At 42.1% G+C, this 27,949-nt stretch overlaps 1 long non-coding RNA gene across 1 annotated transcript in view; it reads right to left on the bottom strand.

Annotated features, from left to right (window-relative positions):
* Positions 1–6,615: 6,615 nt before the first annotated feature.
* The window catches only part of LOC138455868 (uncharacterized), a 63,181-nt gene continuing 41,847 nt past the window's right edge, over positions 6,616–27,949 (bottom strand). Inside the window, exon 3 of the long non-coding RNA XR_011262041.1 lies at positions 6,616–6,774. This is a non-coding gene — a long non-coding RNA (uncharacterized lncRNA). The remainder of the gene's footprint in view (positions 6,775–27,949) is intronic.

The following is a 27,949-nucleotide window of genomic DNA, read 5'->3' on the forward strand; positions in this document are numbered from 1 at the left end:
TGAAGCGACTGCCCCTGACACTCTGGCAGTCCTTGAAACCTGCTATTGACATGTTTTCATCGAGGTTGCAAGAGGACGTGGCCATGACTGTCTACAGTGAGATCTGTGTTGCCACCTTCTAAAGGAAGCGTACCATGCATTTCTTCATGTTTTTCGATTCGGTTGATTGCAATGCTTCTTTCTTTGTTGGAGACACTCTTATATTCGTGTTTACCGTGGGGGCGCTGGCTACACCTTTTTTGGAACACACCCCGGGGCCAGATTAGCAAAAAATTGCCCTTGTGCCAAAAAATAGAGCGAAATAATGTTAACACCAATTGTGCTGCTTGTATGCTTGAAAAAGGTTTTCCCCCAATCTATATTACCTAAAAAAAATAAAAAATCACTAGGACAAAAATGGAGCGGCTGTGTTTTTAACTATATTTGTTGTGTAACATAAAACAATCTAGCAAACACATTTATTTTTATGTTAGGCAGCAAACAGTACAAGAAGGCCCGATCCATGTGTGCCCTAGTGAAACATTTTTGAGGTAATATGAATTTTAATAAACATGTTTACTTTGTTCGACAATATCTAAGCAGCAAGACTAGTGGCAAATGCATTTGCTCCGTTTTTACAACATGTGCAAATGTTAGATACCCTGGGCCCGATTCATGGAATTTTTTGCACGGTTCAAATTGGCTTTGCACTGCTGAAAAGTGACCTCGCACTGCAGACACAAACCCTGATTCATGGAACTGTGCAAAGTGTATTTTTGCAGTGCAACGTCATTTTTGCAGTACAAAATGAATTTTGTACTGACTTTGCACTGCAAAAATACACTTTGCACAGTTCCATGAATCAGGGTTTGTGTCGGCAGTGCAAGGTCACTTTTCAGCAGTGCAAATCAGTTTGAACCCTGCAAAAAAATCCATGAATCAGGCCCTCTGACTCCCAAAGCTCTTCGTAGAGCAACAGCTCTACGAAGAGGGTTAGTTAATATTTTCCAATTGTAATATTTTCACAAAGATAATCAAAGTGGGAATGAAAGTGACTGCTGGGGAAAACGACCACGGAAATGAAAGGCTGGAAAATAAGAGGGGGGGCTGGTTGTATTGATGTAAGTTATTAGTGAGGGGATATGGGTCATAGCGAAAGGGTGTGGCAACTGCCCATGACGAAAGCCCATGACCAGTTGGCCAAGGTCTTTTTGCCTAATTGTTGAAAAGGAACAGCGGGCACAGTGGGATTTAGTTTGTTACTAAGCAGGGTCATTTGGGCATGGTCATAGGCCAGGGGGCACAGTCGTTTTTTTACGAATTGGTAAAATGTTGACTGTGGTCACGACTCAAGTCCAGTGAAAAACTTTAGTTAAGACAGAGGCATCTAAACCCATGAAATTCAAAGGGTGTGGGAAGTGACAGCAATCTTGACTCATACATGAGATCACAAAAGACATCAAATCAGCAAAGAGATCAAAAATGACATCATGGGGGACTGCTACCGGTGGAGGTGGGGGGGGGGCAGTTCTGAGTTAAGATTGTTGTTACTTCCCACATCCACAGACTTTCATGAATCTAGTTGTGATGAATTGGATATTAACTCTGTCTCAACCAAAGTTTTTGAACTAAATATATAAATATATTTATACACATTTATATGTATATATTCATTTATTTGTGTACTTTTTATGTGGTTCTAAAGTAGGCTTTATAGTGTCTTCCTGTCAAAGCAGAAATATTATTCGCAAACAGTTTCAAGCAACATCGGTTATGCTATCTTCATAAAAAATAGACATTTAAATATTATCTTCACACTGCAGAGTAGTAAAATATATATGCTTCATGCACAGTGCAAATCTAATGGTGAGCACTTGCATATTCAATTATGTTTCATTATTGTGTGCAGCGGAGAGATGTACAAAGTGTGGGAGCCAGCTTTTGAACTGCCATCTTTTTACAGTAGTGCAGTACTGTGAGTTGAGATCTGAGCTTCGGTATGTGCGTCCATTGGGATTAGTCCCTGGTCAGCTATTGTTGAAAAAGCCATGTTTTGAGAGATTTATGAAACTGGTGACTTGTGGGGGCATTCTGAGTAGATAGCAGGATAGAGTTCCAGAGGGTGGGTGCGTGACAAGAGAAGGATTGTTTGTGGGGCCTCTTTTTGTGGACGAGTTGTGATTCAAATCAGTTGGTCGCTTTGCTGCACGAGGAGCATGTGCCACCACATATGTGGAGCATACCCTGCAGGCAGGTTAGAGTGCCACCCGTGATTGTTTTGTAGATGATAGATGAAGTCTTAAACAGTATCCTGGCCTGGAGAGTAGGTCAATGTAGTTCTCAGAGGATGAGGTGATTTGCTAAAAGTGATTTGCATAATAGGATGTGCTGCAGTGTGGTGAACTGGTTTTAGGGGAGCCAAGTGAGCAGCAGGGAGACCCATCAGGAGGGAATTTCCCCCATTGATGTGCAAGAACACAAGTGCCTGCACTATGGTCCCGAAGTCCTGCGGCAGGATGAAGGGTTTGATTTCGGGAAGGGTGGTGCTATAGAGCCAAGCCTCTTGGGCCTTTTTGGCGATGTGTTTCAGGAAGGATAGGCTCCTATCAATGGTGAAGCTTAAGGATTTTACAGAATCCGCGAGTTGTGGATCAAACGCTTCTAGGGGCATTTCATTGAGCCACTGTTGGACAAGATGTTTTTTTAGCAAGGAGGTCAATCCATGTATTTGTATGCTCATTAATGCAGAAATGTTCCAGGACCAGTGGGGTGGCAATCCCATACGGGAGTGTGGTTCATATTCACAAAGCAATGTTTTCCCTTATGTGTACTAGTATGTCCAGCCTTCCCATGCTAAACAGAGTCGCTGATAGAAAATGCCTCTATAAGAAGTGGGGTTTGTGTCCCCCTTCAGTTGGGGACTCAACTGACCCCACATTCCACTGCATGCAAGCACGACAAAATGAGGGACACAGAGACTGGGAGAAAGTAATGCTTGCTTTATTATCTTTTTCTCTTTCTGCCACGAACGTGATAAAACATTCCTGCACATGCGTGAGTGTGCACAAGTCCATTGGTTATAGCCGGTCTGACGAGGAGCCTCGTCACGCCAAGTTAACCGTGTCTATGCTGGACATGACATCTGGCAGCGGCCTTGTTCTTGTGTATGCAGAGTGGAGACAGGGCTGAGATGGTCCTCATAGCCTGTCTGTCTGCAATTGTTGAAAAATGCACATTCCACATTTGTAAATATTCTACATGTGCAAGTTGTGACCAGATGTGCAAGTGTTGACCATGAACAAACCATTCTAAACAAATGTTATTGATATGTAACTGATAAATGTTTTGCTGCTGCCTTCGCATGACTTCAAATGAGCAGAATCTCTCGAAAATTGTGTGATCACTATCAGATCTGGGATTCCGTCAATTTTCTGTGTGATTTCCCAAAGAATCGCACCCTGAAAGAGCTCCTTTCCAAACAGCCAATGAATGCATGCATAGAACTTGCATATTAATCTCCCTACCATGTGCGATGCCTCGAGCACGTGCTTGGCATGGAGATACAATCGACCATTCTATCAGATTCCCTGCTACACCGGCTGCAAGCACTGTGGGCCTCATTATGAGTGTGGCGGTTCGGAAACAAGGGTGCCGGCAAGCTTAATGGCACCCTTGTTTCTAGACCGGTGCACTCTGAGTCTGTCTGCCGGGGCTGCTAGCCTGACAGGACTGAGCATGCCGGGCGCAGCGGCCCCTGGCAGGCAGACCCATCACGGAAGCACCAGCACCATTAGTAACGGTGCCAGTGCTTCTGTGAACCCATTCCCATGGAGTCCTATCCATGAGAATGGGGACTAACTGTAACTAGCGTGTTTTCCGGCAACTAGCTTCACGGTCCGCCGGGACTTGTAATGTCCCAGTGGCACCGGGAAGCTAGGTGTCGTAAACCATGTTACGTGGCCCCATGTGTTCCACCAAAGACTCCCTTCATCTAAAATTAACTTTTGCAGGGCTTATTCTGGCCTCACAAAAGGCCAGGCATGGAATGCCGCACAATATATTTAGGCATACCACGGATTTGTGAAGATTCTGATGACAGCTAAATTGCTGGATCGTGGTTGAAAGCCCGAGATCCAATTGTTCGAGGAAGAAAAGACCGAAGATTATTTTTCTGAAATAACCTTCAGTCTTTTCTCCCCTGAACATTTCCAATTTTGCACCTGCCCCCACCCACACCCACACCCCCAATCCCCTACTTACCTTGTGGCCACTGACTCGCTGTGTCCCTGCAACACCTGTTACCTTTCACTACTGTGATCAGGAACCGGTGCCACAGGGTCCTATCCTTTTTTGGGGGGTGGGCTTTTTCGGGATGGCTGTCGGGGACACCCCTGAAATCACTGCTCATAATATAGTGAACAATGGTGAGGGGGACAACCCCGTAACCCAGCTTTTTTATCTTTTCTTTTTTTGTGGCTTTTTCTGGATGGCTGCGGGGGACACCCCTGCACCCCCTACTCACAGTATAGTGAGCAAGGGTGCGGTGGACACACGCACAGCCCCCGCAGGCCTTAGCAACGCATGGGTGATTTGGTCAAACTTTTTCAACCGTTCAGAATTTTTGAACGGCCAAAACTTGGCCAAATCACCCATTCGGTCTAATAAACCCGGTCATTTTGGGAGATTCCAAATTGCTTAGTATCTGCAGCATGTGGATCCACCTGCAGCGCTCCTCTTCATCGGCAGTCCTGCAAGAATACACGTGGTCGGGCTTGTAATCCAGAAAATTTGCATATGCCGAGAGAGCACGCAGAAGACTTATCAGAGCACTGTCACTGTATCCGCAGTTACCAACATGAGGTTGATACCATGCAACAGAGCTTGGTATAAAATGACTTGTGTGACTGACTTGGAGCTGATACGTGATCTTTTGTTACACAGGGATTGGTTTGTTTTTATTTAAGAGTTTTCTTTGAAGAGGACAGACCTAAGAATCGCGGTGCGAAATTTAGCAATTATAAAGTAATTCAAAACAAGGCTGTGCGGGCACAAAATGAATACAAGTGCCGCTAGGATGTGGCCGCCCATGTCCCCAGCAAGGCACAGAGGTTGCAGATGATGGGGACATGCACGTCCTCCAGAGCGGGTGGACAGTGAGGAATACATTTCAACCACTAGGGAAAGAAGAGCGCAGAATCTTCATTAGGACGGGGAGGAATCTTTGGTGGGGCTGAAGGGGGCTAGTAAGTATGATGTCATTCAGTGGTGTCCTTGCTCATTGTTTTGGTGGCAGAGAGGTAAGAAATATTATTTACAAACCGGACGACGCAATTAATGAGCTAAAATTAATATTCTAACCAAACGAAAGATGAAAAGATTTCAGAAAATTGGAGAAGATGGAATGAAACTGTATTATTAGTTCTATAACCTTTGCGTAATTGCGTAGGAACCAGCGTTGGGGAGCAGTTAGCACCCTTCAGATTAGCATAAGTTTCTTTGATAACACCCATTGCCCTGATTTCCTGAAAAAAAAGCTTATTTTATATTTTACTCTGTTTTTTTCTAAGTTAAAACCCTCATGAACAGGGATTTGATTTGCGATTGTATTTTTTAAAAGCAAGGATGTCATTTTGAACAGAAATGACACAGAAAATACAGTTACAGAAGGCGGCGGGCAAACCCAGTGTTGGATGCCTTGACAAGATTATTTGGTCAAATGGAAGGGTAGACTTGGTGATGAAGGGCTGATATAGGAACATAGATCGGGGAATGCAACTAAAGGAAAAGACATACATATTCTGAGAACTAGGGCGTATGGCCAGTATAAACATAATAATGGGCCTCATTACAAGTTTGCCGGTCTGGTAACTATGGTACCGGTAAGCTTCCCGGTACCGTAGTTACCGGACCAGCAAACTACGAGTTCCGCTCGTGGGTGCCTTTTCGCCTGCCAGATCGTACCTGGCGGGCGGACCGGCACCCGCGAGCAGAGCATGTCGATGCCGATTCCCAGGCACCGGTAAAATTTGCAAGTTCGGTGGCAGCCTGCCGGTTTGACCGGCAAGGCTACAGCCAAACTTGTAATGAGGCCCAATGTCAGTTCAGTTTTCATATTCATAATCCTTTGCAGGTTAGCAAGAGAGGTGGGATGGGAGGTGAGTTGTGATGGGAAGGTAGGGGGGTTTGAGGGCAAACTCACTCCAGAAACGTACACAGGGCCTGAGCTGGCAAGGCCAACCCAAAGTCTGTGAATGCCCACTCAGCAGCGCTCTGCGGGCATTTACAGATGTTAATGTGGACCAACTACATTGGCTTCAGGCCCCACTTGGGAGACTAGCCTGGCTATGCCTCTGACTCACTCCCTACTAAGGTTTGAGATTGGTTTTGGACGTTTCCACTGATGGAATTGCTTTGATGTCTGAGGAGAGCACATTGCCGAGTCGAGAAAGAAGCAAAAGCAGGGGTGTGTGCAGGCAGAGACGGAGCGACTTGCTCATGAGAGAAGATGAATGCAGAGTGTGAGAGAGTAAGGAGTTGTAGTCAGTGCAGCCATGGTGGTCGTCATGGATGGAAGTTAAAATGAGAGCAAATTTGTATAGAAAAAATTACATCAAAATATTGTTTTCATTTGCCGGACTCCCCTCAAAACCCTCCCTTCCCTATATCACCCCTCATCAGACTCATAGAAAAGAAGGAATTGGAATACATTATCAGCAGCGACACCTACCTCCAGTGACACAGCCTGCTCCGCCAGAGCCCACCATTGCAGACCTCTTCAACAACTTGCAGCGCACCCTAAACGAAATAGGAGAGCCATGGTCAGAATGAATCAAAAGCGGGAAAGGAGATCCATCCGCTGTGAAAATGGCCTAAAGAATAGTTAGGAGGTTTACAGTGATGATAGGGGAGAAAACTCACAGCTCTGGGACGAAAACATAAATGCAGCTGAAATGTTACTTTATAATGTTTTTTAAACTATTTATCATTTCGAGATAATAAACATATTACAAACATCAATGATATACACCATAACAATTCAGATGGCAGCTTTTCCAAAAGAAGGAAAACGGAGGCTAGTTCCATTCCTCCTTATGGAGTCACACATCTTAAAGCCACCAGCTACAAGCAACCCTTTGCAATGTAACTAAAGAGAAAAAAAAAACAAAAAAAGGGAGAAAAATAAACATATACAAACATAAATAGACGACACGATTCGCACTCATACACACACACACAGTCATCACACACACCTACATTCCCACAAATCATGCATTCGACACAACTCTGTAAGGATGACATGGTATCAAGAATAGGCAGACAAAAGTGATCACAGTTCAAGGGTGTTTATTAAACTGTATAGGTAGGGTGGAAAAATGCCTAATCTAAACCTAAATCTAAAATGGGAGCAAGCTACGACAATCAAATCAAAATAAGGCATTCGTAGTGGTGTTGTCAAAATAAAAAGGGCCTATACGAAGAAAAACCTATTGCCAATCCTTACGCTAAATACAAAAAGAGTGTGGGATAAGAAACATAAGAAAGAAAAAAGCGTTCACAAATGATAAATCACGATGTGGTAGCTGGGGGGTCTCCTTTCCCCACGTTTTGAGCACGGGACAAGGTGTACTCCTGAGCACAGCACATGCTCAAGCTTTCCCAGCAAGACATGACAGTTCCGTTCTCTGCTATCAGGGCCTGATATATTCAAAATTAACAATTAAAAGTTCCTTTCCAAATGTACGTTGGGTGATGAATTTTCCCCCCTGGATCACCCTCTTCCAGACTCAGGTTCACAAACAGTTCCTATCAATATCAGGACTTTTGGAGGTTAGCTTAATTGCTTCCGATGGCCTGATCCATTCAAAATAACAAACAAAAAGTTCCTTTCAGATTGCACTTGAAGTGATGATTCTTCACCTCTGGGTCCACCTCTTTCGGGCTCAGATTCCTCTCGAATATCAGCCTCCCTGCTGTTGGGTTCACTCTAGTTTACATTCAAAAATGCTTTCTCGGTTGCATTCATGTGTCGTGGTGATTACTACTCACCCCTGGATCCCCCTCTTCCAGGCTCAGACCCTTTCTTAAATGATTTAAACCATTCTCGACTGCTTGCCTCCCTCCGTTGGGTTCACTACGGCTTTTCACAAATCTATTTCTCTTTTGGTACTCGCAAATCTTAATGTCTTTTTAAACAGTTCACTGTGGACATCTCTCTGTCGGATTCACTTTTATGATGATTACGATTGGTCATTTATAACGCGCTTAATACCCAGAGGTTTCTAAGTGCGGAACCGTGGATCGAACCTCTGTTGCTCTGCGTCGTCTTGCAAGGGACGTGGAAAAGTATGACCGGGTGTATTCGGGTAAGACACAGGAAAAAAGGGATTTTGGGAGGGATAGTTTCTGGATGTAATGGAGGTTGGTTTACCAGAGGTGTAGGCGTGGTTGGATTCTATTAAGGCTAGTACATTGGGAGCAAGGGAGACAGATGTGGTGCAACCTACCAAGGTCTCATGGATCTCGTCTTCTTCTCCTTCTTCCCTTGTATGATACTGCATCTCCCCTGAGATATTTCCCCGAGCACAACCCTGGGCTCCCCTACCCAGGTGATCCTCATTCGTTCGCCCACCCCTAGGGTTGGGATTTGAGAGCGCCAGCCCTTCCATGGCCACCTGAATAAGGGATTCTCGAGGTCTACTTGGGAGAATACTCTCAGGTTTCTCACAATTCTCACAACTATCTCAAAGGAAAGACTAATCTCAACCATACAGTTCATTAAATGGTCCCCACATCTCCAAATATTCACCCTCACGTTTCAGCTTTTATATCATGAATTTCTCATAACTGGACAGAGTCTGCAAATCTGACAGCCAGCCCTCTACCTTTGTTTTTTTCTTGCTTTCCAAACCCTCAAGATTTGCTTAGCTGCCATCACCAGCACTTTACCCAACTACCATAGTCTGGAGCCATATTACATCTCCCTGTATCTGAAAGCAGAATCACTCGATAAGGTGAATGTTACTTTAGAGCACATAACGTAATGATGTGAGAGGTATATGAAAATCTTGAAAAACAATTTGGGATAACACATTAATGTGCTAATACCGTTCTATTGGCATCACATGCCAGACCTTACATCTCTGGAGAATGTAGTAGAACATGTATGCAGAGTTGGGAAGTTTAAAGAGCTGCTACATTTCATTGTTATTAGCAATCAATCAAAAATCATTCCAATAACAGGCTTTCAAATAACTGTATCAGAATCTGCCTACTGAGGTTAGCAAAAGAAAGTAATTGAACAATATAAGGATACTAGCCATGAAAATGCAGATACAGATACAAACAAAATGGAATTCCCAGTAATCCTCACAACTCTTCACAGTTTTGGATTTGTACGTGCACAGACGCTGCGTCAAGTGAACTTAACGATTGGATGAAAAGGAAATGATAAACTCAGTAGTACATTGCAGCATATTGGAGACAAGCAATCACATTTAGGATGCCATTGACATGTTTACTTTGAGATGATTAATGCTCAATGTTTCACGTTTTATACTTTTATATTGTATTGCTCCATTGGAACTATGCAATGTTATATCTTCTTTCTGGCTGTTTCATGGTCATTGTGCTTAAACGTAATATTTTAAGAATAATGGGTCTGCAATGGTAAGGTCACCTGCTGAGTCCCCCACCTGTGGTTGCCTCACGGTGCCTAGAGGCCATTTTATGGCTACAACCAATGTTTAGCTTTCATTCATTCTGTTATTGTACTTCAATCGTCAACTGACGCGTGTGCTCAGTGGACTCTAGTGACATCCGTCAAACAAGAGTCGTGTGATATGCAGGTGCAGCCGACACTCCGGGAGCCTTGCCATACCTTGTTTAGGTCCAGATGTGAGGGTATAAAGCATCACAGGCGAGGATCAGGAAATTGTGGAGTTAGGCACTTCTGGGGACTGTTAGCCCTAGGGGTCTGGCCATGTGAATAACGAGACAGCGAGGGAAGATAGACTCAACGGAGAGCAGCCCAGCCCAACCCCAAAGGGTGCACATTCAGGAATGCGCCGAGACACAATGGCTCAGATTTCCACCAACAGCTGCACCCATATAAAATGGTCTGGGCCCGGTCCCTAAGAATGAGTGGCACTGTTCCCAGACAGCTGACCGGTGGTAGATCTCACTCCTAAAGGCTGACACCCCATGTCTCCAAGACCTAAAGGCTAAGCTATGAGTGCCCAGCAATGGGGGTGGGGGGCATGGATGGTAAGTGGTGCGGATGAGGAGGGGAAAGATATATATATATATATATATATATATGTATATATATATATATATGTATATATATATATATATAGGAAACCTTTTGCCAAAATAGTGACGTCCATATTACTGTCTTTATAGCTACATAACATTTTCTCCATATAAAAATTACAGAAAGTCCAAAAGAGCAAATTAAGTCATTTAACAGATCATACAATTTGGCGGCTTTAGTCGGGGGAGTCTCTTTCATCGCTTTTAACTGCTTCGAGTCACACCTGGATTGGCAGCAAGAATTTTGACACTGCCAAAAAACCGCGTGTTTGTTCTCCCTCCATTAAGATTTGCGACCCATCGCCAATGGACCTGCCACCATATTGCTTCACAATATCGCCCGTTTCTAGTTCCCTTTCAGCTTTTAACTCTGGGCAGCTAAAAATCAGATGTTGAATGGATGCGATTATGTTATCCTTGCGGCATAGTCTGCATGTAGACGTCATGTTAGCGCCTTTCCTCTCGAGTAACAGCAGGTTCCATGGAAATATGTTAAGATGTAGGCACAGGTATTGCATTCTCAGAAATGGATTGGGAAACATGTTTACATATCTTGGTAGTTGGTTTAATTTTCACGGCCTAAACCAGAATTCATCACAATGTTTATAGTTATAGATTGATTCTTGTGTGTCAATCCAATCATTGAAGTATATCTTTTTTTTTATCCTGCCAGGGTCGCGAACCAAAGATTCTTCTGTTTCGTTCCTATTTATAAGAATGGTTTGACAGGTGCCTTTCCATTCTGTCACCAGTTTCTCTCTGGAGTCCTGCAGCGCTTGTTCTAGGATTGCAAATCCACCCTTTGGGGTCTCTTCTACACATTTTCGATACAAGGCAAGGGGAAAGATATCAAAGGCAATAGAAGGATGGCATCAAAGATAGGTAGGGTGTGGCGGCCACCATTTCTCTCTCCTCGTGTTGTGGCTAATTGTCCCTGCAAACCTCTGTTGATATGATCTGAAAGTATCAGTAGTATGATCAAGGTCGACTTGGCAGTCTTTGGCTGCTTGTGTACTCGACTGTGGCGAGTCGGGTGGCGGGGGGCATCACGGAAGCGTGCCTTAGGAATTATCTGTGTTACCATGAGGTGATTGTGCTGTTGGAGGCCTATTCATTTTTTTTTAAATTACAACTAATTTTCCTATATTCTAAAATACCTGGACTCAGTGACATACTGCAGCAAGCAATCTGTCATATCTTAAAGTGTATACTCGTGAGCAAACTAGCCCCAAAGGGTGCTCTGCCTTTCCTGGTTGTTACAGGCCAATAACAGGGACAGTTCTTCAATAACTCACAGCACAGACACAGTACTATTCGGACCCGCATACAAACTAAAATTCCCATTTATCTGCATGGGTGGGCCATGACCACAAACTATGGTGGGCACACTATCTGTAGAAGGAGAGGAGGCAATTTGTTAAAGACTGGCAAACCTCCTAGCTAGCGCCAAGTCGGGAGGACCGAACCAGGGTACCAGTATAATAATCAGGTTTCATTAGGAATCTTGGGAAGCCCACTACTTCCCATTTCTCACGTTGATTGTACCGCAAAAGGCTTAGTCATGAAACTCCATCTCAACCAGTTACTCCTAGAAAGGGAACCAATTCACAAAACGTATACTAGTCAGAAGGACTTTGACATACTTATTCGTATTGTTTTTACCAAACGTGGGGCCTCATTATATGCATGATGGCAGCACCAATTTGAAAATTTCCATTTGAAAAATTCCCCCTAATTACAGGTTGGGATTACATGGGATATGTATTGGACAATTACATAGAACGTGGTGGACGGGGTAAATATGGGTTAGTTACCCCACTCAGTATTTTATATGTGAGCTTTGTGCAGACACAGGCATCCCTAGGAGACCCATCTGCCAAGCGAATAGCTGGAAGCAGAATAGCTCTCATGAGACGAAAAGACGCATAGTGAGTATTCTCACTAAAGATTCAAATGGAAATCCCTGAGCAGAAATGGCTCATACACCTGATGGATATAGAAGCATCTGGCTTGAGTCACATATATGTATACCAATGTTTCCCCTTAAGGGTGTCTTGAACCCCAGTGACTTTTTTTAATTGGATCTATTGGTGGAAAACAAATCCTGGGACTCCAATACTCAAAATTCAACCTTGCATCCCATGCTTGTGAAATGAAGCTTAATAACAAACTGGTAGGAGGAAATAGCCTGAAAACTGTCAGCGACACTGACACTAAAAGTGTCAATGACAAAAGGAATAATGATGTCCAACAATAAAAGAGCCATATACCAAATATCAACTAGCAACAAGTATTGGATCATAAAAGAGTTGATGGTTGGCAAGAAAATAATAATGAATGCATCAAAATCATAAATTGACCACTGAACCCTGTTGGATGGTGCATGTGAACCTAGTATTCCTAGAAAGAGTGGCATATAATCAGCCAGTAACTTCCTGGACATGCTGCTATACAAGTGTTCTCTGTTCAGACCTACATCTTCATTGTCTAATTTGATTGAGGAATTGAATAAGTCAGGCCATGGTGAACGTTTGCATGTATTAGCCTAACCTCTGACTCAAGTGTGCCAAACCATAATCGAGGAAATGGTAGATTCCATGTTGCAACTGGTACATGATGCAGATATGCATGTGGGGAATTATCTTCCAATGGCCTCTGATACGGGTGTAGTAAATAAAGTGTTGATGTGCTATGAAAGACATTCTATAGAGACAGCTAATGGTCAAACTAATGCACAGAAGATTGATACTCTAATTAAAGATACACAATTAAATGAATGAAACAAGAGTGACAGTTCCAGACAAAAAGATTGTCCACCATAGAATGTGGTTAAATCTGGATCGGTACCTGGATTAGAGCACCTCTCTGAATGATATAGTCCTTTATTATCAGTGATTTCAAACTATGCTACCCCTTAGAGCCCACTCATAAAGGGGAAAGATTTCAAAATCATTTCTCAGTTGTCAGACCAGGGTAAATGTCCAGACAAGGAGACCAGTTATGATATGTATGACACAGGCCACATGCTGCGGGGGTGTGGGGAGGAGGATTCTTTTGCTGTTTCAGGCACCCCCAAATTGCAATGGGGGCATTATAAGCAAAGGGATGCATTGACCGATAAGATCATTCACTGATTTTGACAAGTTGGCAGCAGCCTTTCTGTCACCCGTGAGAACATAAAAATTACAAACATAGGATAACAAACCGTAAAGACAATTTCAGTGTGCCCCACTGAAAAATGACTTCTCATCTGTTGGCCTGTTAGTTTTATTCTGCGTCCATGTGTACTCTGCGCTAAACCTAGCTGGGGAGAAGACACAATGCACTGCTCTAAGACAGATGGGCAAAGTACATAGAAGAAGGTAGAAAAAGACAGCTAAAATACCTTGATATGAACTGAAGCCAGGGTAATTGAAGGAGGTCAAGAAGGTTGTAATGACTTTGTATTGCTATTAATAGTTGATGTACATGGAAGTTGGCCAATGGATGTTGTACATTCTATTTCTGTTCTGATATTTATAACCCGCTTAATACCCAGAGGTTTTTAAGCACAGACCCGGGGATCAAACCTGTGGTGCTCTGTGTCATCTTGCTTCCAAGGTGAGCACGTTGCCCCTGAGCTATCCTGCAAGACATGAAGAGTTAATGATGATGATGATGATGATGATGATGAAAGAAAAAGGACTAGCAAAAATGCAATTCGATATCCATTTCAAAAGAGAGCTGCAAAGAGATGTAAATGATGGAAAACTACAACTGAGGGAAGATTTTGGCAGAAATAAATAATGTGGCTGCCATTGACGTATGATGATCTGCTTCCCCGCAAACTCTGGTCCTGATCATCCAAGACAGCCCAGTAAACTTGAATCATGACCTGGAATAGGGCAGAGTTGAATAACTACAAGCATGATGAGGATAGACACACGTTCATCTGTCACAAGCATATTATTTGCTCTACACACTAATGGTCTGACATCTCTGCTGCAGAATCTTAATGAGGACGTTCCAAGAATTAATGGTAAGGGTATCCCAGCACTATTTTACGCAGATGATTGTGTGCTTTTAGCAAGTAATAAAAAATCATTGCAAAAAAATAATCCATGCCTATACCGTGGCCATGAATGATTTGGACTTAGAGGCTAATGTTGCAAAGTGGGCTACTTTGTGCTTTACCCAAAATGTGAATAACAAATGGAAGACTTTTATTTTCAAATGACATCCCAGGTCAAGAACTTTGATTACTTCAGTATTCGTTTCACTTCTAATATTAAAACTCAAAGTCATCTGATTAAACATGCTTCTAAATTGATGTAGGCTATAGATGCAGGTGTTACATTTGCCACTCCCTATAAAACTCAACCAGTTAAGCCAATGCTAAGAATTTACAAAGCAGAGGCCAAAGCTACGGCATTATATGGCAGCAGGATGTTTGGTTACTGTAATCCAATGAAATTACAAGCACATATTTGAAATAGTGAAAGGGCATTTGAGATTCCCTGGGTAAATAAGGTGGAGATGGCACTGACTAGCGTTTGTGCCTCCATCTAAACAATCTTACCTTCCCATGGGGGAAAATCCCCACTCGGTCATGGAAAGCCCAGTTATTAAGCCATTATGCAAAGGACTCTTATCATAAAGAATTTAGTAAACAAACACATGGATTTATTGAGAATCTTTTAACTCCACATTCTATGGCATTTATTTAAATTTCTCACCTTTTGTACATTGTTTCTAATCACCAGAGCACATTCTAGTTGTTTAAATGTAGGTGTAAGGCTTGCAGCATGTGATAATCCTTGCCCTGAATCCTGTCCATATTGCTCTTTTACACCTTAGACCCTTCTCCACGCTTTCCTTGATACTCTTCCGTCAGAAGACGCTATTTATTACCTATTCGGAAGAATGAGGGATTTGACTATGTTGCCCAATCTTCATTTATCTTATGACGGCAACCACAAAATATGTTGTGTGGGTGCTTACTTGATTTCTCCAAGGTCCACTGGAACTCAGGCAGAATAACTATAATGAGTAATTTGAGTAGAAAATGGCACCTGAACACTTATTAATAATGATGAGGATGCTCTGGAAAGGTTGTTAATAATTGTGCTCTGTACCTTTTATTGTTATGAAATTTTGTACTGTACTAATATGTTTTTAGGATGGTGAAGAGGGGGAACTAGACATGGCCCTTGTTGCACCCATCCCGCTCCCAGATCAGCGACAAAGAAACGAGAGCTGTACATCGTTTGTGGGCCCCTCCTCTCCATCATCAATGTATCACAGATGCGAGAAACGCTATTCACTCAGACTACCGTTCAGACCATACCCGGATGATAGTATTGAAGAGATAAAGTTGCCCTCCATCGAACAAGTTGACTGACTACAACTTCAGGGAGTACTGATGACATCATGACTGACACCATGACATAGATACATTAAACATGAAGCAGATACCCCTCTCTGCACTAAGTAACACAGACATTTAGTTTTATTGCTGATAGACATGAAGAATATGCTTATGACTCACATAGCTAGAGGACTGACACATGTATATCTTTTGTTGCGCCAAACACCGCAAGACGCATGAGAATACATATGAGCTTCTTGCTGACGCCTAACGTGACTAACAGGTACTGCCATGTGACTAAAGATGGAAGCCACAGGTACATTGGAGTGAATGGGAGATGCTTCAAGTACTCGAAGCACAGAGACTGCTGACAGGCTGATCCAGCTGGAGTGTGCCGAACAGGCTTTCAGCATGGCTACCATGCACAGTCAGCCAAGGACACTGAAAGAAGGGAAGTTTCCAGTTAGCTGGAGAGATAGAGCAAATGCAGGGAATACAAGCCGAAAATCCTTACAATTACAGACAAGACAAATCCATTTTGCGGTCCCTACACACGTGATCCACACCTACAAGACAGGACCTATTCATCCAAGATAGACAGGGATGGCTTTTCCAGTTGTACTGAAGGCAGGAGAATACAAAAGTAACACAGGTTAATGCTCTGTCTCAAGGTCTAGGAGATTGGAGAAGGTAACCTATTGGGAACACGCATCACCTTCAGGGTCGTTGCCACTACCTTGAGTTGTTGCACTTGGCCTGCTACCTGTCCAAGGCTCCAAGGCTGAGAAGACCCTTTCCATCCAATCACTATTCACCTTCATTCTAAGTTACACTTGGTTGCAGCGGCCAAGCATCTTTCACTAACCTGTAACTTTGTATTTGATACTTTTAGAAGTGGTCTCAGGATGGAGCCACCAGATATGGTTTACCCAATGAGTGCTCTTACCCCCTATAGAATAGATATGTAGTTCACCTCACTAACCAATCCCTTCCCCTGTTAGATTTCTGGGATGGAACTTCATTTTTTGTGATGTCACGGGTTAACACAACCAGATGACAGGCTCTTGACGAACAAGAGCGTGTGGAGAATGTTACGTTGTTCCTGCTGCAATCCCTGTCATTTGAATTTGTAATAAAGACAATAAACCTTTGTCCTATGACTGGGTCTTCTGATCTTGTTGCAGGAGATTTCCAGGGCCCAGTTCTTCTTCCGTGTAGTGGGGAAGGCTGATAATAGTCCACCTGGTCACGTTTAAAATGGGATGATTGGTTTTAATATTTTATTGTTTTAAGTTGATAATTTTAACATATGAAATGTTGGCTTTGTACATTTTGAACTACTTGCCTGAACCTTAATTAAGTAATACTGACTGACAATCTCACATAACCTTCCAATAATGTTGTTTAGCCCACTTTACCTCTCTCCTTGTGTGCCCTACGATATCTATGGCCTGGTTAGAATCCATGGCCTTGCATACAGACGTCTGTTTAACTGAAGACACAAAGGAGATCAATAATGGCCTATGGTCGCTTTTGTGTCTATCATGTATCTCAAACGTGTTTACCCTTTTCTATCTTGTGAGTGATACAAAAATATACTCAATTAAGGAAGAACCAATAGGCCTGAAGAACGCATGGCGTGCTGGTTGGTCATTGCTGGTATGCCCTTAACTGAAGCGCATACATGAAGCAAGTTGTTTTAGCAGCCAAGGGATGGGCCTTCTTTGGTCGGGCAGTTAATAAGTGTGGAACATCCCATACTTTATCTTGGTCATCCTATATCCCTTCCAGATCGGCTAAGGGTTCAATTTGAAGATTAAAATCTCCTGAAACCACTGCATAGATGTAATCAGGTTGGATACTTCCCAAGATTGGACCAGCTCATGGACTTTATTCATCGTTGTTAAAGAATTCAATCTATTATATACATTATACAACAATATATGCAGCCATCAGGAGTTAATGCTACCAGATGTTGGAGTTCTGGCAAGCCGGTCTCCCTTGGTATAATAGGCCAGTTAAAATTGGGATCTACTCAATTTAGTAGGCCACTACTTGGACGACCACTAGAGGCTTTCTGTGTTGGAATATGGAATGACCAAAAGCCCTGCATTTCAATCAATTAGTGAGCAGAATAAAAACAAAAACCACAAACTTCTGGAACCACACAAAGCCACCTCTGCGCCGAAAATTGGAGGCACCCAACACTGCACCCTTGTCCTGTGGGCTTCACCTGCTGGGCTTGGAGTTGTAGGTTAAATGGAAAAGGAGGTAGGGCTAGTAGCATGCACAACGGCTCCCGGTGCATTACAATACCGGCGGCGCCCAACGCCGTGCCTTGTCCTGTTTTATATAAGAAGAAACATATAGGGAGAAGAGCTAGGATCCTGAAGACTGCCTAAAAGAAGAATCCCTGTCCCAAATCGATAAGTGTTGAGCTTGGACTATATCTGGAGGTGAAGGGGCCTTAGTCATTAGGGAGCATGAATCAAATTTTATCCGAGGCATGTCTCATTTCCTAGAAGGAGAGTACATAGCATAATGCACCTCGCCGACTTGGAATTGCCTGAAGCCCTTCAGGGTCCTTGCTCAATCTGTGCCTTAAAGAATGATTCAAAAGTTAGTATACAAATTCCCCAAAGAATTCAGGGATATGCCCTCTAGAACTATTCCTCTGTAAATCACAGGAATGGGTGGACTGGGAGCGAATGTCACTAGGGGAAGTCATGCCGAAAAGAATGCTTTAACATTTATTGCAAAATGCAACATTTCTTGCTAACTTTATTTAAAGCCAAGAAACATTAGATTTATTGCAGAATACACAGTATTGTCTTGTGCAAAGCACACAGTGGCTGATAAACAATCCCCAACAGTATAGAAAGCAGATAGTGTAGCTTCTTAGTTTGAAATATATCCTGCTTTCACTGGATGCAAAGATGAGTAACATTGTATTGAAATAATATCAAATAGTATTTCTCTGCATTTCGCTGTGCTGCATGAGAAGAGTAAAACAGGTACCATTTGCCAGCGTGAGGGTGCAGACTTTTGTAAATCATACCTAAATAATTGAATCCTCTGGTTTTCACAAGTGTAGATTGACACTGTGCTTGTGAAAGGGTTACATCTTCCACATTCCCATGATTGATTGCTAATTTGTGACCTGTGAAATCTTGGTCATGTAAAAAGAGATATCGGGACCAAAGAGAGTGATGCAATATCTAGTGAACAATAACATTTCACCAATTATCTTGTTTTGAAGTGAGAGGACCCCAGTTTAGATACATCACAATTACCCAAGGCAATTGGTGTGATAGTTGTTGCCCTTTCAGAAAATTATAATCTTGGGTTAATTCATAGTCCAGATAAAACAATATAATGTGCATTCTAAATTGATAGCACAGCTTTTCTAAACTCAAGCCTGTAGACTGTGATGCAGCCCACTAGTGCTTGTATTTCTTTTACTTGCATATGCTAGAAACCAATCACACCAGATTGCACATGGGAACACATTGCTAATAGGAGATCTCAAGCAAATCACATATTTCTGTGAATCTTTTCTCTGATACCAATACTAATTTTTGATACTGGAAAAAATAAAACGTTTTATTGCAAAAAAGAACATCAAATTTGTTTAAATGCCATGGGAAGTCTTTCAACACACTGGCCAATAAGTAGTAATGTAATTATGGACACAGACTATGGGCCTCATTCCGACCCGGGCGCAAAGGGATACCGGGCACCGGTAAGGACACTGGTGCCGGTAATCCCTTTGCTCCCTATTCCGAGGTCCCCCAACGGGACCCGTAAGGTGCGTTTGGTCAGACCAAACGTACCTTACGGTTCCCGTTAGGGGACCAGGGCGCAAATAACGGCCTTGGCATGCGCCGGGTCGTTATTTGCACCCTCCCCATTGAGCCCTATGGGGGCTCAAATGGGAATGGGGAATGGTTTGGTAAATGGGGACTTACCATTATCCAAGGTCGGAATGGACCGGTAAGTCCCCATCTCACCAAACCAGGGTCGGACCCGGTTTTGGAGGCAGCCATGGCGCAAATAGCACCATGGCTACCTCCAAACTCTTTTTTGAGGCCCTATGTTGTTTAGAGATTAGATTGCCCTACTAGAATTAGATACAGAAACATAATTCTCTGATTGTTATAACGACTGCATGTGTGCAGTGAACCTTAGTTAGTGTGAAAAAATCTACCAATGTACATATATTTTACTGTGGTGTCTTTCCAGCATAAAGCTGTGGGTCCACCTAAATTAAGTTGTAACTCCAAATACAGCCTGTTTTTTGTCACAGAATTGCAGGTAGTTTTGTATAGCATGGGGGTGTTATTTTAGTGGATGCTCCTTATCGATATCTACAATTGAATCCACAAACTACCTAACAGTATTGACATATATGTACTTGAAACTCCGAAATTGGGACACCTCTTAGAACAGCCTATGATATTCTAAAGCAATCTTTAGTAATTAAAAAAACAGGAGTATCATGATTGGGCTGTGATATGTCCAACAGAGCTCAATCATTCCCTTGCATTACAAGCTATCTTGAGTACAAGCACACTTTTTGTTGCTGAGACATATTTGGATCAAACTGAGCCACTCTTCTCTCCCTCGCCCCCAGAAAATATAACGTTTATATGCTAATATCAGGAAACAATGGCTGGGTCCATGGGCCTCATTCGGAGTCGGTCGGTAAGGGATACTGGGTACCGTTAAGGAGACCGGTGCCGGTAATCCTTTACCGACCTACTACGAGGTCCCTTAGCGGGTCCCTTCTTTAACGCCTGGTCTGATCAGGCGTTATGGACGGGACCCGTTAAGGGACTTCAGAGCTAATAACGGTACCGTAAATTGCGGTACCGTTATTAGCTACTTTCCCATTCCATATAGAGCCCTATGCGGGCTCAAATAGGAATGGATTTTTCAATGGGGACTTAGCGGTCCCGCAAAGGTCGGACTACACCGGTAAGTCCCCATTGAACCAGGTCAGAGTCGGTACCGGTATGGGAGGTAGTCATGGCGCAAATAGCGCCATGACTACCACCATACTCGGAATGATGCCCCATGTCTTAAACATCTGGCATTAGGTCAATGTTAGGAGCACTGACATATTCTAAATTAATATCTACAAGTGTGACTATCTATGCAGTTTCTCACTTCCTAGGTAGAGCTTGGAGTAAGAGGGCACATTATTTGAATACACTTAGGCCCTCATTCCGAGTTTGGAGGCAGCCATGGTGCTATTAGCACTATGGCTGTCTCCAAAACCAGGTCCGGGTCCGGTCTGGTTGAATGGGGACTTATCGGGTCATTCCGACCTGTGCGGACCCGGTAACTCCCCATTCAACCAACCATTCCCCATTCTCATTTGAGCCCCCATAGGACTCAATGGGAATGGGGAAGGCGCTAATTACAGGCCCGCAAATAGCGGGCCCGTTATTAGCACCCTGGTCCCTTAGCGGGACCCGTAAAGGACGTGTGGTCAGACCACAGGTCCTTTGCGGGTCCCGCTAAGGGACCTCGGAATTGGCCGGTAAGGGTTTAAAGGCACCGGTCTCCTTACCGGTGACCGTTAACCCTTACCGCCCAACTCAGAATGAGGGCCTTAATCTTTTTTTACTTACAGCCACATGAGATTACCCTGCAGTTATATCAATTTTAGGATAGTGCTAATTATCGATTCTATATTTTACTCTTTGCACTATTGAAAGTAATGACACCCTAATCGATGTACGGTAGTTTGTTTGTTTAGAATGTGTATTTGTACCACATGGCAGGGCCTTCGATCAATTGATTGCTGCTATTATGTGCAATGAACTGTATACTTGTTTATATACATATTTCATGAATCACAGACCCGGAATAAACTAAGCTATGATGATGATGTACTGATTATAAATATCGTCATAATATTGTGATATCTGTGCTGAAACTAAGAATGGCAACACAACCTAATAGCTTCTCCATTCCACGGCCCCTTTTGTTTCCCTTCTGCATTATATAGAAATTCTTACAGACATCTTAAGATACGCCAAAGTCAAACTTTAAAGGAGTAGTCTTGTTACAGGAATAGCTTTTTAGTCATTAGAAACATGGTTTGTGATTTGCTTCTGCAGTTTCCTACTGCTCTTTAATAGAAAGGGGTTATAACAGATAAGAAACGGGGTATGTTCTGTGTTATAAGTAACAAAATACAATACAATACAATACAAAATTGTTTACTCATTGGAGCACGTATCGGCAGCAGGCCATGTAATATTTCAGTGTTAATTGTTGACTAAAGGTAGGGAGATGTGCCATGAGTGACATAATCGCAATGTTCTAAAGCAGGGTTGTCCAACTCCAGGTCTGGAGGACTGGAATCTTGACGGGTTTTCAGTATATTTCTCATTAATATTCATGAGAGAAAATGTGCTTACATTTAGAGTCATTGTATGCAAATTCATCTCATGAACGTTAATGAGGGCTATCCTGAAAATTCGACATGTTTCTGGCCCTCGAGGCCTGGAGTTCGATAACCCTATTCTAAAGGATAACAAGCATGTTTTGATTTGTTGCAATTTTGTATCACAGTAAAATAATATTCACAGTGAAATGTACCCTTATCAACGAGCTGGTAAAACAGTAACTAATTTCATGGGTGGCTGAAGAAATTGTTGTGTAACCAACAGGTCACTGGTGTGATTCTATATGGGACCAAATGAACCTTAATTCATGCCACGGTTGGCAGAATTAGTACTATTTAGATGGATACTAATATCACCTACCACATTGCATAAGTAACTTGAGACTGTTTGTGGAGTGCACTATTCAATTGGTGAATGTTACTTTAGTAATACACATATCTGTACTCTTCTTAATGTGTACATTTGGAAACATATCTCACTTTTAAGTGGAGGAACCTTTGTCTCATGACTATATGCTTAAATACGTGTCTCACTGGGATGTAATTTCGAATTAAAAACCTGTGCAACTATGAACTCTTTATATAAAAATGTAGTTACAGTTTTATCTTTACGTTTTTAACTTTTCCTTGGAATCTTACCAAAAGTGGACCACTTTAGTCAAGTATATATATACATTTGATACATAAATTAATTAATCAGATCAGGAATGCACAAAATTCCCTATTTTAAGAGATGGGGAAATGTCCATACTACTCATTATATCTGCATAAATTGCAGAAAATTATCCATTTGAATTTTGGGATTATTTGCATAATTGAAGACCTCATGAGGACCTTGTGCTTGCACACAATAGAGAAACTCGGATCAGGCCCTTCTGAGATCAGTCCGTTCTAAAGTTTTCAAAGTGTCTCTATTTGTCTGGCATGCACAGGAGGAACTTTTTGTTTTTGGGAATCTAACACATGGAAGCGAATCCTCAATTCCTTTCGTTTTACAATGTTTTCACTCTTCAGAAAAATAGCCCAGGCAAATATACAAACATGAAGACACAATTAAACAATTTCTCCATGTATCCATGCCCTCACAGCACCAAGAAAGCTACAAATAGAGACCCACGCACACTCAAAAATACACACTTGTCTCAGCAAGACAAATGTTTTCAGCTTCTTACAGGAGAGACTTTCCCAGGCTCTTTTCAGACTCTACATCTTCAGTCATGAATTATAAGAGCCGTTTTTCAAATGTTGACTTTTTTTAACAATGATACTCTTGTCACTCAGGACGAACAAAACGTGTTCACAACATGTGCTCACTAAACACATAAGTTATGCGTTTGTGGTAAAACATGCAGGGTTTGAAAATACCACAAGCCTCATTACAAGTACAGCAGTGTGGGTAAAAATGGAAGTAATGCAGCAGTAATTAGATTACTGCTGTATTACCACACCACCATACTTTGGTGGTAAGGTGGAGGATTTACCGTTAGCAAAAAGCTGTAGGTAAATACTTCACTTTACCACCAACTATTGGCAAAACCAGCGGAATAACTGTCAGCGGAACTGTCGCTGGTGGCAATTCCACTGAAATCCCCATGGAGTCATATGAACTCTGAAAATGGGAATGAACACCTCCCTACCACCACTTGTAATCTCGCAATAAATCCGCGGGACCAAGAGGCAGTAACAGCATTTGAGTTTGGTGGTAATTCGGTGGATTAACTGCCGAATTACCACCAAACTCATAATGAGGCCCATGTTTTTCCGGTTCCAGCTAATTTTGAGATTTGGTACTGAAATTCTTCATTTTTTTCGCTACTTTTGTATGCAGGATAATTCGACACGTCCACATGTCCCCAATGGATTGCTATGGATTCCAAAAAGAGGTTTACAGGCGTTTCAGCATGGATCGAAATCATGCAGAACCTTCCTGTCACTGCATGCTTACCCCATGCAGTATCTGTAATTCTGTCTGGCAGTATAACTGTAATAGCCCTCACAGTAGCAAAAAGTCACTTTTGTTGGCTGTCTGCCCACTCCCTTTATGCAAGGATGTTAAAATGGCTTAAGAAAGGTAACACGTCAAGCCAAACTCATAGCACAATGACAGGTCTCGCAGCCCCGTGTGCAAAAGGTTTGGAGAGTTCGAACTGCACAGCACCTTTTTTTTTTTAAAACAATGTTATTTACAGGGAATCACACAGTGGGCCTCATTACGAGTTTGCTCTTAGTGGTCAAACCAAGTAGTATTACAGATATCGCCTGTTTTGCCACTCTACCTGATCATCGGCTTCGCAAAGAAAATCACCTGCTTGTGTGTGGACGCATCACCCCACTTACAAATGGTGGTAATGGTATATTGGTGGTGTAACCATATGTGGTATTCCTGCCACTCCCCAAATAAGTCCCATGGGGAGTAACAAACAGCCATAATCAGTAAAAGTGTTACCATTTCCACTGGCAGCAATGGTAATTCAGTTTAGCAGTATTAGCACTGCTAATACGGCCAAACTCTTAATGATGCCAAACACTTAACTTTAAGATCTTACTTCTCAAAGTATAAATGCATGAAAACGTTATAGAGCAATGTGAAATATATTTTTTTCACTGTCGATGTTCCATTCCCCCTTCACATATTTTAGCCAAACAGCTCCTCCATCACCAATACTAGTAGAGGTTTGTGAAGCCTTCAACACTGGGGATTCTTTCCTTGGCTTTGAAAACGCTGCACTTTACTGGATCTCTCTCTATGACAACTCCTTGTCCATCTCATGGACCTCCAATATCTTTTCTCCCACCCCACTCCCAGTGGACATTTCTTAAGTAGCAAGCCGAGCTCCATTCCTCTTCACCCTGTACAACTCCTCCTTGGGAAAGCTAATTTCCTTTTACGGATCTAACTATCACAACTTTGCTTATGGCACCCAGGTGTTCTTCTCGCCCTGGTCCCTCTAATAGCCAAAGGTCTAACCAACTGCCTAGCTACCATCCACCACTGAATGGCACCATGCCGCCTCATGCTAATTTCCTACAAAACAGAAGTCACCTTTCTCCCTGCCTCCAATGATGCCCCCACTCTCCCGTCACTTATATTATTTCCCCTAGATCGCCTTATCCCTCCCCAGTGGTTTACACCCATGAGGAGGGATTTGGAAGTGGTCTGGTTCATTACAGCCACCACCACCTCCGATGCCAGACTCAACCTCTTTAGCATCAGAAAAATATACCACCGCCTCATCCACCACCCTGCAAAATCTCTAATCTCACTCTAGTGCTCAGCAAGCTTTACTGTTGCTTGACGCTGCGCCTCTCAAGAAAGCTCCCAACTTTGCTATTCAAACACGTCTTGACCTATCACGATCTTCCACTACATCTACCTACATACACCAAGCTGGATTGCTCTCTATGCAAAATCACACTCTAAAAATTCTGGTCCTCTTAATTACATTCATTCAAGGTCTTGCCTTGTACACTGGATCTCTATATACTCCTCTGCCCAAAACCTATGCTCCTCGTCCCTCAGAAACACATCTTTCCCCCAGCCCCTGTGTACCCCCTCTCACTTACTTTCCTTCTAATGGCTTGCGCCGCTACACTGTGCTCGTCCCCTGATGCCAATCCACCAGTAGAACTCTTCAAATCGATATTCAAACTTCACACACTAGTGCCTGAAGTCGCCCTGCTGCCCCCACCTGCACACACCAAGGGGCCATTTCACTTACTGCTCACATGTGCACTTCTCAGAAACATCCACGTGTAAAATGTCACCATGTTATTAAGGACTCCATGCATTTTATGCCAGTTTTTAATGCCATGTACTCCTTTCCTTTTCCCTATATGTTACAAAATACACCTCCATGCGCAGGGCTAAATAGTTCAGTACTACAACGATTAATGTAATAGAAATCTACCCAGCAAATGCCTCTGCTCTTTTTTTATGGCCACTATGTATGTTATTTCTTGTCAAAAGACAGTCAGTGCTCAGATAAATACAAAATATAACAATGAATGTGCCAAAAAACACACAATTTATGCTATCTACCTATTTTTGCTATATACCTATTTATGCTATCTACCAAAGCAGACAATAACGCCACTACAATTACACTGTTCAACCTCACCATCATTAACAGCAGAGACAAGAGACCAATGCAACAAACAAGACAACAGAGGACAAGTGCAAGAGAGAAATGTGTATTCAACACCAATTCCCGTTTCCGTCTACCCTATACCTCATCAGTGGTGTGTGTCCAGATTGCCTAAAGCTGCTTTCACTTGGCCTTTCTACTTCACCCTTCCTCTCCCCTCTGTAGACAAGCCCCACCAGTAGGAGACCACTATGGTGGTAACTGGTGCAGTGTAAAAGCCTATTTACATTTCCAAATCAGTATGAGGAGGTCTATGTTGGATAATCATTGTGTGTTTCCAGGGGGGGGGGAACATTGTGAATAATGGAGGCAATCCCAAAAATAGCACAAACATTTTAAGAATGTGCAAACTAAAACATATGACTCTCATTCAAACAAAAGCAAATTGTCCATTTCTATTTTTCATACTTATATACCCATTAACACACACTACAACATGCTAAATAATAATATATGCTTTAATTGAGAATTATACAAACAAAAACAGGGAACTTCTAAGGGGCCACACATGTGCCACATTCACCTAACCTGTATATGTGAAACAATGCCATAGAACATGCATGGACAGACCCAGCAACCAGAAAGGGAAACAATATAATGTATTGGAGTCAATACATAGATGCTATTTTGATCATTTGGAACCGAGACATATCAGCTCTAAAAGAACATGTAGCTCATCTCAACCAACATAACTGCAACATTACATAACTGTGAATTACAGTAGGTCCAAGCTATTTTGTTTTGTTCTAAAACTATTCATTACTAACAATACAATTCACAGAATCTACAGAAAATATCAGCTAGCAATACCATTCTTCATGCTAAAAAGTCTCATCTATGTCACACAATAAATGATATGTGGCATGGATAACTTGTACAAATTAAAAGCAATTGCAGTGACAAAGAAGAGCATCATAAACAAGCAGAAGAATTGAAAGATAAATTGCATGACACAGGATACCATGTGAAAATGATTGAACACGCATCTTTAAAAGGCAATACAAAATCAAGATCATCTTTGTTGGTTCTAAACATTAAAAGTGAAAATAACCAGGACACAAACATCAAAAGAAGTTTGGAAAAATGTAATTGTATCCAATATCCTTAAAGAACATGGGACAATATTGACATCGGACAAAGGTCATAGGAAATGCACAAAGGATATGCCGACTATTACAAACCGCTGGGCAACCACAATAAAACATATATGTCCAAGCTTTATGGAACCAGATAATGACATATTAAAGGAAATAAAGTTGAATCAACGTTGTTTACAAAAAAAACCAACAGGACTTTCAAATGCAGCAGCTGTAATATCTGCCATCTAACGATGGACAAAACAAAAACTATACAACTATCAAACAGGAAAAAGTATACAATACAAGATCACATTAATTGCAACATGAAATATGTAGTTTACAGGACTCAATGTATCATCAGAGCGATCAAGAATCACAACATAAAATTTCACATGGATGTACATTGGCAAGAGAACATCAAAATGAAAATATAATCAATATATAATATGTTCAATTTGAAAATGCAAGACTTCCTAACAGAGGTGGAAACTGAGAATGTTTATTGCACCAAGAGAAATCCAAAAGGATATATAAAATAGACACATGCAATTCTGAATTGGAGGAACTTTATTTATTTTTGCAATATCACAAACATTTCTTTACTCTTCATTATTTTCTTCTTATAATTATGTTAAAATGTTTTCTGTAAAATGGAAATAGAATAAATCTA

The sequence above is a fragment of the Ambystoma mexicanum genome, chromosome 1p (genome assembly GCF_040938575.1).
Source record: "Ambystoma mexicanum isolate Mex_15411 chromosome 1p, UKY_AmexF1_1, whole genome shotgun sequence".
Classification (NCBI taxonomy): Eukaryota; Metazoa; Chordata; class Amphibia; order Caudata; family Ambystomatidae; genus Ambystoma; species Ambystoma mexicanum.